Source organism: Schistocerca cancellata, chromosome 7 (genome assembly GCF_023864275.1).
Source record: "Schistocerca cancellata isolate TAMUIC-IGC-003103 chromosome 7, iqSchCanc2.1, whole genome shotgun sequence".
Lineage (NCBI taxonomy): Eukaryota > Metazoa > Arthropoda > Insecta > Orthoptera > Acrididae > Schistocerca > Schistocerca cancellata.
Genome location: NC_064632.1, coordinates 161,214,378 through 161,228,559, shown reverse-complemented (window position 1 = coordinate 161,228,559; position 14,182 = coordinate 161,214,378).

Here is a 14,182-nt window from a genome sequence, read left to right as displayed (position 1 = left end):
TGCGAATAATGCACGTGACGGACGACTGCGGCTAAATTTCCATACGAGGTCGCCAACCTCTGGCTTTACCATCCTGATCTTTTAGTGAAATCTGATGCACGTTGCTTCCCTTTTAACGTCCCTCGTCGGAGTTGGGCGAGCATGTCCGTGACGCCTCCTCGCCATCAGTTATCGCGGTAGACAGATATTACCTGGTCTCTGCTTGCCACCAAGGTGCGTGCGCCGGTAAGTTAATTGCTTCGGTTTTAGTGTGCTTGTGGCGTCGGTGTAACCTGCGGAATTTTTACGACGGCCATAAGGTCTCCAATAAATCTCGAGATCGTAGAGTCTGGCCTCCAGATGCCATTTCAGCGCTTCCACGTCTGTGGCACTGGATGTGATAAGATCGACAATTCGCACATAACAGCCGCCGAAGGCATGGGCTATCGACTTGTACTAGAGTCACTCATCTAGTGTTGGCACTTGGGTGGTTGTTGACTGATTTGCAAGAGGATGGTCGCTAGTGGTAGCGATCGTTTATAAGCCTAGCAGATTTCAGCTTTCTCGATCTAATGGATCAACAGCTGCGTCTCAATATGTTTTGTTATGAGCGTCGGATAGACTACAGCAGCGATGGCGTGGAAACAGGTGCTTCGTAATTACGACTTTTAGCCACGACTAAACACTTGCGTCGTTAGCAATGAGTTTTTGGTAGCTTAGCAAAGAATGATACACGTCTCCAGTTTATGGTTAGGACATTTTTATGACCACTGCTCTTAGACGTGTTACAAAACTGAGTGGTACACTATTCCCTGTGGATACACTGAACAGTCGTGTTAATACACCAAGAAATACGCAACTTCACTCAAGGTGTGACCAAGGGGATATCCAAACATGATAGCTAGTTTCTGCCGTTCTGTCACTTCATCACATCGACCTACACTATGTGATCAAAAGTATCTGGACACCTGGCTGAAAATGACTTACAAGTTCGTGGCGCCCTCCATCGGTAACGCTGGAATTCAAAAAGGTGTTGGCCCACCCGTGGCCTTGATGACAGCTTCCACTCTCGCAGGCATACGTTCAATCAAGTGCTGGAACGTTCCTTTGAGAACGGTAGCCCATTCCTCACGGAGTGCTGCACTGAGGAGAGGTATCGATGTTGGTCGGTGAGGCCTGGCACGAAGTCGGCGTTAAAACCAACCCAAAGGTGTTCTATAGGATTCAGGTCAGGACTCTGCATTCCAGCCCAATACAGGGATGTTATTGTTTTGTAACCACTCCACCACAGGCCGTGCATTATGAACACGTGCTCAATCTTGTTGAAAGATGTAATCGCCATCCTCGAATTGCTCTTCAACCTTGGGAAGCAAGAAGGTGCTTAAAACATCAGTGTAGGCCTGTGCTGTGATAGCGCCACGCAAAACAGCAAGGGGTGCAAGCCCCCTCCACGAAAAACACGACCACACCATAACACCACTGCCTCCGAATTTTCCTGTTGGCACTAAACACGCTGGCAGATGATGTTCACCGGGCATTCGCCATACCCACACCCTGCCATCGGATCGCCACATTGTGTACCGTGATTCGTCACTCGCACACAACGTTTTTCCATTGTTCAATGTTTACGCCCCTTACACGAAGCGAGGCGTCGTGTGGTATTTACCGGCGTGGTGTGTGGCTTATGAGCAGCCGCTCGACCATGAAATCCGTTTTCTCACCTCCCGCCTAACTGTCATAGTACTTGCAGTGGATCCTGATGTCTGGAATTCCTGTGTGATGCTGTGGATAGATGTCTGCCTATTGCACATTACGCCCTCTTCAGCTGTCGGCAGTCTCTGTCAGTCAAGAGACGTGGTCGACCTGTACGCTTTTGTGCTGTACGCCCTCTTCACGTTTCCACTTCACTATCACATCGGAAACAGTGGATGTTTAGGGGTGTGGAAATCTCGCGTACAGACATATGACACAAGTGACACTCAATCACCTGACCACGTTCGAAGTCCGTAAGTTCCGCGGAGCGCCCCATTCTGCTCTCACGATGTCTAATGACTACTGCGGTCGCTGATATCGAGTACCTGGCGGTAGGTGGCAGCACGATGCACCTAATACGAAAAACGTATGTTTCTGGGGGGTGTCCGGATACTTTTGATCACAGTCTATCATAGCGCAATGATTTCACTAGACTTGCGCACTGTAATGTTATGTGTGCCTCACGGTTTTTTTAAACTAATTTGTGCCTGATTTTATTCTGAGAACCTCAGTAATGTATGTAAATACGGTATGTGATTTATTAAAAAAAAAAGAAAAGAGGGCTGTTAAACTGTATCTTGTGGAAAGAGGAAATGTTGCTACGCCGTCGATCAGAACGTATTGTTACATTTAATGAAAATTGATATTTTAGTGATAAAAGCGAGTAAAATATGTGTAAGAGTTGCGAAACATTTATGCATACAAATTTTCTGGAAGTGAAGAATAGAGATATCTTGTTTTTGGAAATGGATGTGAATTTCATTGTCGTTGCCGTCTATCAATCGCCAGAATTGTAAGTGTACAAAGTTCACTAAAATACAGGAAAAGAAATGCATTTTCTATAGTTTTCATTCAATAAGTAACAACCTCTCATAATTTCTCAATTACAGCAATTGGATTATGTTCTTGTACAACAGTATGGTGCTGATCTCCACTGACCAATTTTGATGTAGCAGGACGTGGAGTTTGGAGGAAGTTTGTGTGCCAAGCAATCTCCTTTTCTCACGAAAAGTAGATTGCTGTTTGATCTTATTTACTTACGACAGTGGTCCCTTAGGTATGAAAAGCTACGAAAACTTGGGCTCAAAGCTATCCGCAATACGGCCAAGTAACTGACAGAGTCGTATTTTAAACCTTAAAGAACAATAACTTCCTCCAAATTGTAATACGTCACCAATTGGTGCAGAAGCTGATCACTGAAGGAAGCAGCAACCAAAATTCAGGTACCAGTTACGACTTAGAGTAAAAATCTCAATCAAAAATCAATCTATCTCTCTCTCTCTCTCTCTCAAAACACATATATAAATATTCATATTATTAAGATAAAGGTCGTTTTATAACACCACCCCTCCATCACGACGTACGTCAGCGGTGTGGCCTCACATGATCACCTGCTACCAGTCCTAACACCGTCTACAGCGCTCAAAATCGATCAGGTTGCTCTTTTAAGTGGGATCACCAATATTTTCTCCCGTAAGCTTACATAAAGTTTACAACATGATAAGCGAAGACTGTGATTTGCTCATCACTAATTCTTATAAAATATTCCATACAACATAATCCAACTTTTGTTGATGATGGAAACTCATCTGCCTACAGTGATAAATAACTTATTTCGGGTTTGGTACTCCAGTTCCTATGGGTATATTTATCGATTGTCGTTTTTATTTCGAAACTGAAGTTCTGAAGCTGTATTTGAGTTTACGCAACTGAATTTTTCAACTGTGATTCTGATGTGATTTGTTGGCCCACTATCGCTTAAGCATGCCGCACATACAGGGCTATTACAAATGATTGAAGCGATTTCATAAATTCACTGTAGCTCCATTCATTGACATATGGTCACGACACACGACAGATACGTAGAAAAACTCATAAAGTTTTGTTCGGCTGAAGCCGCACTTCAGGTTTCTGCCGCCAGAGCGCTCGAGAGCGCAGTGAGACAAAATGACGACAGGACCCGAGAAAGCGTATGTCGTGCTTGAAATGCACTCACATCAGTCAGTCATAACAGTGCAACGACACTTCAGGACGAAGTTTAACAAAGATCCACGAACTGCTAACTCCATTCGGCGATGGTATGCGCAGTTTAAAGCTTCTGGATGCCTCTGTAAGGGGAAATAAACGGATCGGCCTGCAGTGAGTGAAGAAACGGTTGAACGCGTGCGGGCAAGTTTCACGCGTAGCCCGCGGAAGTCGACGAATAAAGCAAGCAGGGAACTAAACGTACCACAGCCGACGGTTTGGAAAATCTTACGGAAAAGGCTAAAGCAGAAGCCTTACCGTTTACAATTGCTACAAGCCCTGACACCCGATGACAAAGTCAAACGCTTTGAATTTTCGGCGCGGTTGCAACAGCTCATGGAAGAGGATGCGTTCAGTGCGAAACTTGTTTTCAGTGATGAAGCAACATTTTTTCTTAATGGTGAAGTGAACAGACACAATGTGTGAATCTGGGCGGTAGAGAATCCTCACGCATTCGTGCAGCAAATTCGCAATTCACCAAAAGTTAACATGTTTTGTGCAATCTCACGGTTTAAAGTTTACGGCCCCCTTTTCTTCTGCGAAAAAAACGTTACAGGACACGTGTATCTGGACATGCTGGAAAATTGGCTCATGCCACAACTGGAGACCGACAGCGCCGACTTCATCTTTCAACAGGATGGTGCTCCACCGCACTTCCATCATGATGTTCGGCATTTCTTAAACAGGAGATTGGAAAACCGATGGATCGGTAGTGGTGGAGATCATGATCAGCAATTCATGTCATGGCCTCCACGCTCTCCCGACTTAACCCCATGCGATTTCTTTCTGTGGGGTTATGTGAAAGATTCAGTGTTTAAACCTCCTCTGCCAAGATACGTGCCAGAACTGCGAGCTCGCATCAACGATGCTTTCGGACTCATTGATGGGGACATGCTGCGCCGAGTGTGGGAGGAACTTGATTATCGGCTTGATCTCTGCCGAACCACTAAAGGGGCACATACCGAACATTTGTGAATGCCTAAAAAAACTTTTTGAGTTTTTGTATGTGTGTGCAAAGCATTGTGAAAATATCTCAAATAATAAAGTTATTGTAGAGCTGTGAATTCGCTTCAATCATTTGTAATAACCCTGTATTTACAAACGCCGAGTATGTCAATGTGGTATCTTTTGTATGATGTGAGGTCGTGGTCCGACTCGGCAAGACTCAGAGGACGAGCGCCTCTGAAGATGTCCAGAGCAGTTTTGGACGAAACGTCAGGAACAGAAGAGTTTCTTGGACCACGACCTCACATCCCGAAAGGTTTACCTGCAACTATGTCATCCAGTCGTGAAATCCTTCCTCCTATGATTTTTGTACGAGTTTTAATCACCGTAGTTGCAGCAAGCTCTCGATCGGTAATGAGGATACTCTAGAGCAACGGTATGTTACACCAGACTGCTCGAAAGGGATGGAAAGTCAGCCTTGAACGAAGACGGCTGCCACTTCCCCTTTACGGCTGTTCTCGAAGTGACACGTCTAGCATCTTCAAGCGACTGCTTACGACTGGGGGTTGTAAGGTGGCTTCCGAGGACTTGTTACTACGTGCACCTCTCCACAGTGCACTTTCGCGATAAATGAAAAGGTACCCATAGCCAACATAATTGGTGGGGAAGGCGCTAACAGTTCCTGTGTCCTGGACACGAGGCACCGATCGACCGCTTGAAGATTAAGTTACCGAACCTGTCTCTCTGTAGCGCATTACAAATTGGTGTCCTTGCGCGACCATGTGCCGTCTGGTTGTATTACAACCCAACGGCTACAAATTTTAATTCGCAATCTTGAGGGATTTTAATATTAATTAAACGGGAAAATAAAAAAAAGGTTTAGCCTCTCCAACCGATAGCACGCCTTGCAGGCACAACATTAACGTGATTTGCTGGTGCGAGAAAACTAGCTCTGATACTCAAATTGAATTATTTAATTAAGGAACTGTGACAGCGCATTTGACAGTTCCTTGCTCGGTATCAATCAGTTCGTCTTCTCGCCAGCAATGTGAATCTGTAATCACATTTTCTGAACTAATTTTATATCTCCCTCTTTGCCTCTGGCAATGGAAAGGGCAGTCTTGATGCCGTCACTATGTACTGCGAGTGCCGACGAAAAGTCTATGTGTTACAACCTGTCACCAAAAACTGGTTCAAATGGCTCTGAGCACTATGGGAACTTAGAACTACTTAAGCCTAACTAACCTAAGGATATCACACACATCCATGCCCGAGGCAGGATTCGAACCTCCGACCGTAGCGGTCGCGCGGTTCCAGACTGAAGCGCCTAGACCTGCTCGGCCACAACAGCCGGCCAACCTGTCACCAATCATTCGTTTACAAGATACATACCTTTCCCGGTTCGGGTAGTTTAGCCAAGGAACTTGGCCATCTTAACACATTAGTCATGGAAAAAGGATACTTCGTCTGTGAGATTATTGGGCCACTTTGAGCCAAAGGATAGTATGTTGGTAACATTCATAGCTACAGAATATATTCCGTAACATTCCAGTATTTTGTCCATGGTAGTAACAACTCTCTCTAATGTTGAAGGTCATGAAATTTTCCGCGCACTATGTGGTTAGGTTAGTTAGGTTTAAGTAGTTCTAAGTTCTAGGGGACTGATGACCGTAGATGTTAAGTCCCATAGTGCTCAGAGCCGTACAACAATGCTGCACTCATGTTTTGAAACCCATCGAGCCTGCTGTTGGTGAGCACTGTTATACCCAAAGGATAATCAAGAGAAAGCTGAAGATAATATTGGTTACAGCAACGTACTTTTCGGACAGCATCATTGAAAGTCCGAGAATATACGCGTTGCGGGAAACATTAGCCGTTGTAACGCCTATCCATTGGTTAGCACGTGGAATGTCGTCATTTCCACCTACTGGATTCTGCGCAGAAAAGAGACTGCGCCTACGTCCACGGCGAGCAGCAACCCGCCGGACAGCTGAGTTTCGCACTTGCAGCGTCGACGGCGTTGCCCGTACTACCGAGCAGTGCAACGTGGCGAACTAGACCATTAGTTGTTTACTCGTCGACAGGTCATTTACAAATTTATATCAGAAGTGCCATATTTACAAAATGATGTCAGACATGTCATCTTAGGGCAAAAAGATCAATGGATGATGCAAACAATCGCGCATTAGGAATAATAAAGACGATAAACGATAAATACGCAGTTGCAATTTTAATCGGGGCAACGGCCTTGTCGCAGAATGCACTGGTTCCCGTCAGGTCACCGAAGTTAAGCTCTGTCGAGCTTGGCCGGCACTTGGATGGGTGACCATCCGGGCCGCCATGCGCTTTTGCCATTTTTCGGGATGCAGTCAGTCTCTTAATACCAATTGTGGAGCTACTCGACAGAATAGTAGTGGCCCCAGTCAAAGAAAACCATCATAAGTACCGGGAGAGCGGTGTGCTGACCACACGCCCCTCCTACCCGCATCCTCATCTGAGGATGACACGGTGGTCGGATGGTCCCGATGGACCACTTGTGTCCTGAAGACGGTGTGCTATAATTTTAATAGTCATCGCAGGTGTTTCTGATAATCTTTGGTGCCCTGCGTTGTCAGCTAGGCTGAGGGAGATGCGACTACCCACTGTCTTGTATTACAGCTTATTAGATTATTGCATAAACAGGACTGCAGAGTGCGGAGCAGGACATCAGAAAGTAGTCAAGAATATAACTAAACGATGCCAACAGGGCTCAATCTGTGGACCAACATTTTGGGACATAACTATCGAGCCACTTCTTTGGATGTGGATGACAGAGTAAAAGGAGTAGTCGCTTATGCACATGACTCTTACTACTTGTATCAGCAAACTGACGAGTACACCTAGAGAAACAAAACTACACACATCTCATAAGTACACTAATCACTAATCAGCCAAAATATTATTACCACCTACCGAACACCCGATATGCTCGCCTTAGGCATGGATAACAGTGTCGACGTGTTGTGGCATGGAAGTTATAAGGCCTTGATAGGTCGCACGAGAGTGCTGGCACTACATCTGCACACACAAGTCATCTAGTTCCCGTAGATTCCGGGGAGGCGGCCCACGAGCTCCGAGCTCCGACGCTACGTCCTATCACATCCCCGATATGTTCGATCAGGTTCGGATGTGGCGAGTTGGGGGGCCAGTACAACAACTAGAACTCGCCACTGCGTTCCTCGAACTACTCCACCACACTCTGGCCTTGTGACATAGAGCATTATCTTGTTGAAAAATTCCACTACCGTCGGGAATCGTGATTGCCATGAAGTGGTGTATGTGGTCTGCAGCCAGTGTACGATTCTTCTTGGGCGTCATGGCGCCTTGCACGAGCTCCACTGGACCCGTGGACACCCACGCGAATGATTCCCAGAGCATGATAGGGCCGCTTTCAGCTTGTCCCCGTAACGCAGTACAGGTGTGCAGGAGCTGTTCCCCTGGAAGACGACGGATTCGCGCCCTCCCATCCGCACGATGAAGAAGGTATCGGGATTCATCACTCAATGCAACACACTGCTACTGCGCCAACGTCCAGAGCCGATGGTCACGTGCCCATTTCAGTGCTAGTTGTCGATGACGTGGTGTTAACATAGACACACGTACGTGTCATCTGTGCAAGCCCATCATTAGAAGTGTTCGGTGCATTGTGTGTTCAGAATCACTTGTACTCCGCCCAGTGTTAAAGTATGACGTTAGTTCGGTCACAGTTCGCCGCCTGTCCTGTATTATCAGTCTGCCCAGCCTACTACATCTACCATCTGTTATGAGGGATGGCCGCTGAACCCCTCCAAGTCCGGGCTTGATTTCACCTTGGTTGGTTCAAATGGCTCTGAGCACTATGGGACTTAACATCTCAGGTCATCAGTCCCCTAGAACTTAGAACTACTTAAACCTAACTAACCTAAGGACATCAAATACATCCATGCCCGAGGCAGGATTCGAACCTGCGACCGTAACAGTCCCGCGGTTCCGGACTGAAGCGCCTAGAACCGCACGGCCACCACGGCCGCCGATTTCACCTTGGTTTCGCCACATGTTGAAGACACTCCTCGAACTACTCTACCACACTCCTGGTCTTGTGACATGGTGAGTTATCTTGTTGAAAAATGCCACTACCGTCGGGAAACGTGGTAGCCATGAAGCGGTGTATGTGGTCTGCAGCCTGTGTACGATACTCCTTGGGCGTCAACCGAGCGAGGTGGCGCAGTGGTTAGACACTGGACTCGCATTCGGGAGGACGACGGTTCAATGCCGCGTCCGGCCATCCTGATTTAGGTTTTCCGTGATTTCCCTAAATCACTCCAGGCAAATGCCGGGATGGTTCCTCTGAAAGGGCACGGCCGACTTCCTTCCCCATCCTTCCCTATTCCGATGAGACCGATGACCACGCTGTCTGGTCTCCTTCCCCAAACCAACCAACCAACCTTGGGCGTCATGGTGCCTTGCACGAGCTCCACTTGACACGTGGACACACAGTGTTCCTCGAACACCCAACAAGTCGTGCAGTATGCTCGTGCCTAGCCTCCGGGCCATCACTATCTGCCCTCGGTCATACTCAGACCGCGCTCCTTCTACATTCTACTCAAGGACAGCACGCTCACTGATACTACATGCATCGTGCGTGTATTCTGACTAGCAATCATTGATTGCCAGGTGACGCTGCTATCGCCTGGACGGGCTTACATAGATAGTAGGTAGGTAGTCATAATGTTCTGGCTGATCAGTCTTGAAGTGACTGGTATTGCCAAAACAAACTAAAATAGCTACAAACAAACAGTACATCTACAGGGTGTTTCAAAAATGACCGGTATATTTGAAACGGCAATAAAAACTAAACGAGCAGCGATAGAAATACACCGTTTGTTGCAATATGCTTGGGACAACAGTACATTTTCAGACGGACAAACTTTCGAAATTACAGTAGTTACCATTTTCAACAACAGATGGCGCTGCAAGTGATGTGAAAGATATAGAAGACAACGCAGTCTGTGGGTGCGCCATTCTGTACGTCGTCTTTCTGCTGTAAGCGTGTGCTGTTCACAACGTGCAAGTGTGCTGTAGACAACATGGTTTATTCCTTAGAACAGAGGATTTTTCTGGTGTTGGAATTCCACCGCCTAGAACACAGTGTTGTTGCAACAAGACGAAGTTTTCAACGGAGGTTTAATGTAACCAAAGGACCGAAAAGCGATACAATAAAGGATCTGTTTGAAAAATTTCAACGGACTGGGAACGTGACGGATGAACGTGCTGGAAAGGTAGGGCGACCGCGTACGGCAACCACAGAGGGCAACGCGCAGCTAGTGCAGCAGGTGATCCGACAGCGGTCTCGGGTTTCCGTTCGCCGTGTTGCAGCTGCGGTCCAAATGACGCCAACGTCCACGTATCGTCTCATGCACCAGAGTTTACACCTCTATCCATACAAAATTCAAATGCGGCAACCCCTCAGCGCCGCTACCATTGCTGCACGAGAGACATTCGCTAACGATATAGTGCACAGGATTGATGACGGCGATATGCATGTGGGCAGCATTTGGTTTACTGACGAAGCTTACTTTTACCTGGACGGCTTCGTCAATAAACAGAACTGGCGCATATGGGGAACCTAAAAGCCCCATGTTGCAGTCCCATCGTCCCTGCATCCTCAAAAAGTACTGGTCTGGGCCGCCATTTCTTCCAAAGGAATCATTGGCCCATTTTTCAGATCCGAAACGATTACTGCATCACGCTATCTGGACATTCTTCGTGAATTTGTGGCGGTACAAACTGCCTTAGACGACACTGCGAACACCTCGTGGTTTATGCAAGATGGTGCCCGGCCACATCGCACGGCCGATGTCTTTAATTTCCTGAATGAATATTTCGATGATCGTGTGATTGCTTTGGGCTATCCGAAACATACAGGAGGCGGCGTGGATTGGCCTCCCTATTCGCCAGACATGAACCCCTGTGACTTCTTTCTGTGGGGACACTTGAAAGACCAGGTGTACCGCCAGAATCCAGAAACAATTGAACAGCTGAAGCAGTACATCTCATCTGCATGTGAAGCCATTCCGCCAGAGTCGTTGTCAAAGGTTTCGGGTAATTTCATTCAGAGACTACGCCATATTATTGCTACGCATGGTGGATATGTGGAAAATATCGTACTATAGAGTTTCGCAGACCGCAGCGCCATCTGTTGTTGAAAATTGTAACTACTGTAATTTCGAAAGTTTGTCTGCCTGAAAATGTACTGTTGTCCCAAGCATATTGCAACAAACGGTGTATTTCTATCGCTGCTCGTTTAGTTTTTATTGCCGTTTCAAATATACCGGTCATTTTTGAAACACCCTGTATTAGTCAAAGGTGCATGAAAAAGAACGTAATTATTAAACTGGATAACATTAACATGATATATAGGAATACATATTGACGAACGACTGGCTTTCAATGTGCACATCAGACTGACAGTTGATAAAGCGACGAAACTGATGCACGAACTTGACTTGTAAGGCTAAAGACCACACAATACATACAGCTTTTGAAGGCGCTAGGAACGTAATCACACAGCCCTCATGGAAGCGACAGTACGCTTTGCAGCAAGTGCATGAGCACATCGACTGTGTGTAGTGACCTATGGAAACAGCGAGGTGCGGAGAGAGAAGCATACTGCTCAATGTCGGTTGCTTTTAGCATCGCTTCGTAGAAGCCTTGTATGTGGTTCTGGGGGTTTGCCCCAATGACATCACTATTCCCCATAGGTCGGCTGCAAAGTGGGTGAAGAGGGGGAGACACGAGCAGGTTCTTGAATTGACAGGAGAAAACATTGTAGACATGCGTCAATTAAATAGCTCGCGCCTTACCACGTGGCAACGGGAATGGGAGACGACCGACAAAGGCAGTCACGTTTTCTGCTTCTCCAATTTACAGAACGACTGAAGTTGAAGCATGCGAATCCAAGGCATGGTACGATTCACTCTTTGACCAGCCACGGCTCATACCCAGCACATCTGAACTGAACTACAGGAACTTAACCAGAGCGCTACATGCACATTTGGGGTTTATGGGCCTTCTGAAAAGTCGCATTCCGCTGCAACACCCTCATACACATATGACCTGTAACAGAAAATAATTAGTGAAATTAAATATATTGAAGAAATGTCACGTGACCCAGACAAATGGTGTACTCAGAGCAACGTCGCTGATAAGGTTTTAAGAACATTGCATGACGTTTATAGGCAAGAAAATCCATACGGCAGATCTCTAACAGTTACACAACAAAAACACAACAGCATCCTTGGGCGACCATAAACTCTGACAGAGCCACAGACACTAATAACAAATATAGAAAATGACACAAACACATCATCATGAGACACCGACTCATAACATGAGTATAACACCTAAAATAGATAAATAAGACAATTATAAGAAAAGCAGACTTGTATGTAAAGTGCACTTTAAGTATGATAACTAAATAATGAAAAAAAATGACTGATACAAGCAAAGAATCATCACATCTAAGGACGTAGGCAAGGCTTAAAGTGTAAGTTCCGAGGCTGCCCTCACGCCTAAGGGTAACAGCATTACGCACACAAACACACAAGGGTGGCTTTAAAAATTCTCGGAATCACCACGAGAGATCAGCGCTAGCTCAACGACTTGTTCACGCGATATTCAGTGGTTTGTTGCCTGTAAACACGTGTCACGTCAGTGCTCTTGGAAGAGACCTGTGGCGGTGACGTGGTTGTGTTGCTGTTCCCGCTTAGTGATGGAAGATGAAAAAAATTGAGATTCGTATACAAACGTATGAAAGATGATGATGGGGCGCTCAACTGCGCGGTTATCAGCGCCTGTACAAACCTTTGCATAGTCCAAACTCGCCACTTGCATGAATGATGATGAAATGATGAGGACAACACAAACACCCAGTCATCTCGAGGCAAGTGAAAATCCCTGACCCCACCGGGAATCGAACACGTGACCCTGTGCTCGGGAAGCGAGAACGCGACCACGAGACGACAAGCTGCGGACAAAGGTATGAAAGCAAAGGACATCCATGACGATTTCCACAATACACTGGGGGACTCTGATCCTTCATATTCAACTGTTGCCAAGTGCACAAATGAATTTCAATTTGGTCGGGAGAGCTTAGATGATGATCCGCGCAGTGGTCGGCCAAGATGTGTCATTCTTCCAGAAATCATTGCAAAAGTGCACAAAATGTGAAACGTCCCCTTAGAACAATTATACATGACTGTCCTTAAACTGACACACAATATTTTTAGCGCAACGCAATCTGACTTTCAAAAATCCCTACAAAAGAATGGTCCTGACTAACGTTAACCTATACGTTTCACAAATCACTTACCTCACAAAAATCTTGGTTACTCGAACTACTGTAATACAGCGAGCGCCACTACTGCCAGCTAAATAAAAGACTCAAACTACTGAAGGCACTAACTACTAATAGGCATAGTTAGCAAATGAAAGATTTTAATAGAGAACAAACAATGTATTTACCTTAATAGTCATCAAAAGTCATAATATATATAGCAGTTCATGACAACCAGTCTTACAAATTTCAAAACTCCGCCATTTCTCTCCCCACATCCACCACTGCTGGCGGCTCACCTCCAACTGCGCAACGCTACGCGCTGTTAACATCCAGCTGCCCAACACTACAATAGCCAACAACAATGCAAACTAACCACAGGCTGCACACAGCACAGTCAGTGATTTTCATATAGAGCGCTACGTAACGTTGTCAATAAGAAAACATAAACAGCCTACTTACAAATGGTCATGGATCATCGCCGTTTGAAAGTGCGTGAAATTGCTCATGCTTGCCGGATGTCATCTGGAATGGTATATCAAATTTTATCTGAAGAATTGGAAATGAAAAAATTATCTGCAAGATGGGAGCCGCGACTCTTGACTCCGGATCAAAAACGCTTGAGAATAGATATATCGGAACAATATTTGGCCCGTTTTAGGAGAAACGAACAAGATTTTCTGCGCCGGTTTTGACCACAGATGAAACTTGGGTACACTACTATACCCTAGAGACAAAACAACAGTCAAAGCAGTGGAAACATGCCGATTCTCCGCCACCAAAGAAAAAAAAGACAATTCCTTCTGCGGAAAAGGTCATAGCATGAACATTCTGGGATGCGAAAGCGATTCTGTTGGCAGATTATCTGGCCACTGGGCAAACAATTACGGATAATACTATGCTAACCTCCTGGACAAATTGCAACAAAAGATACGCGAAAAGAGCCCAGGTTTAGAAAGGAAGGAAGTCATCTTTCATAAGACAATGCTCGCCCGCACACATGTGCCGTCGCCATGCAAAATTACGCGAACTAAGGTATGAATTCCAGAATGAAATTTTCACTCTGCAGCAGAGTGTGCGCTGATATGAAACATCCTGGCAGATTAAAACTGTGTGCCGGACCGAGAC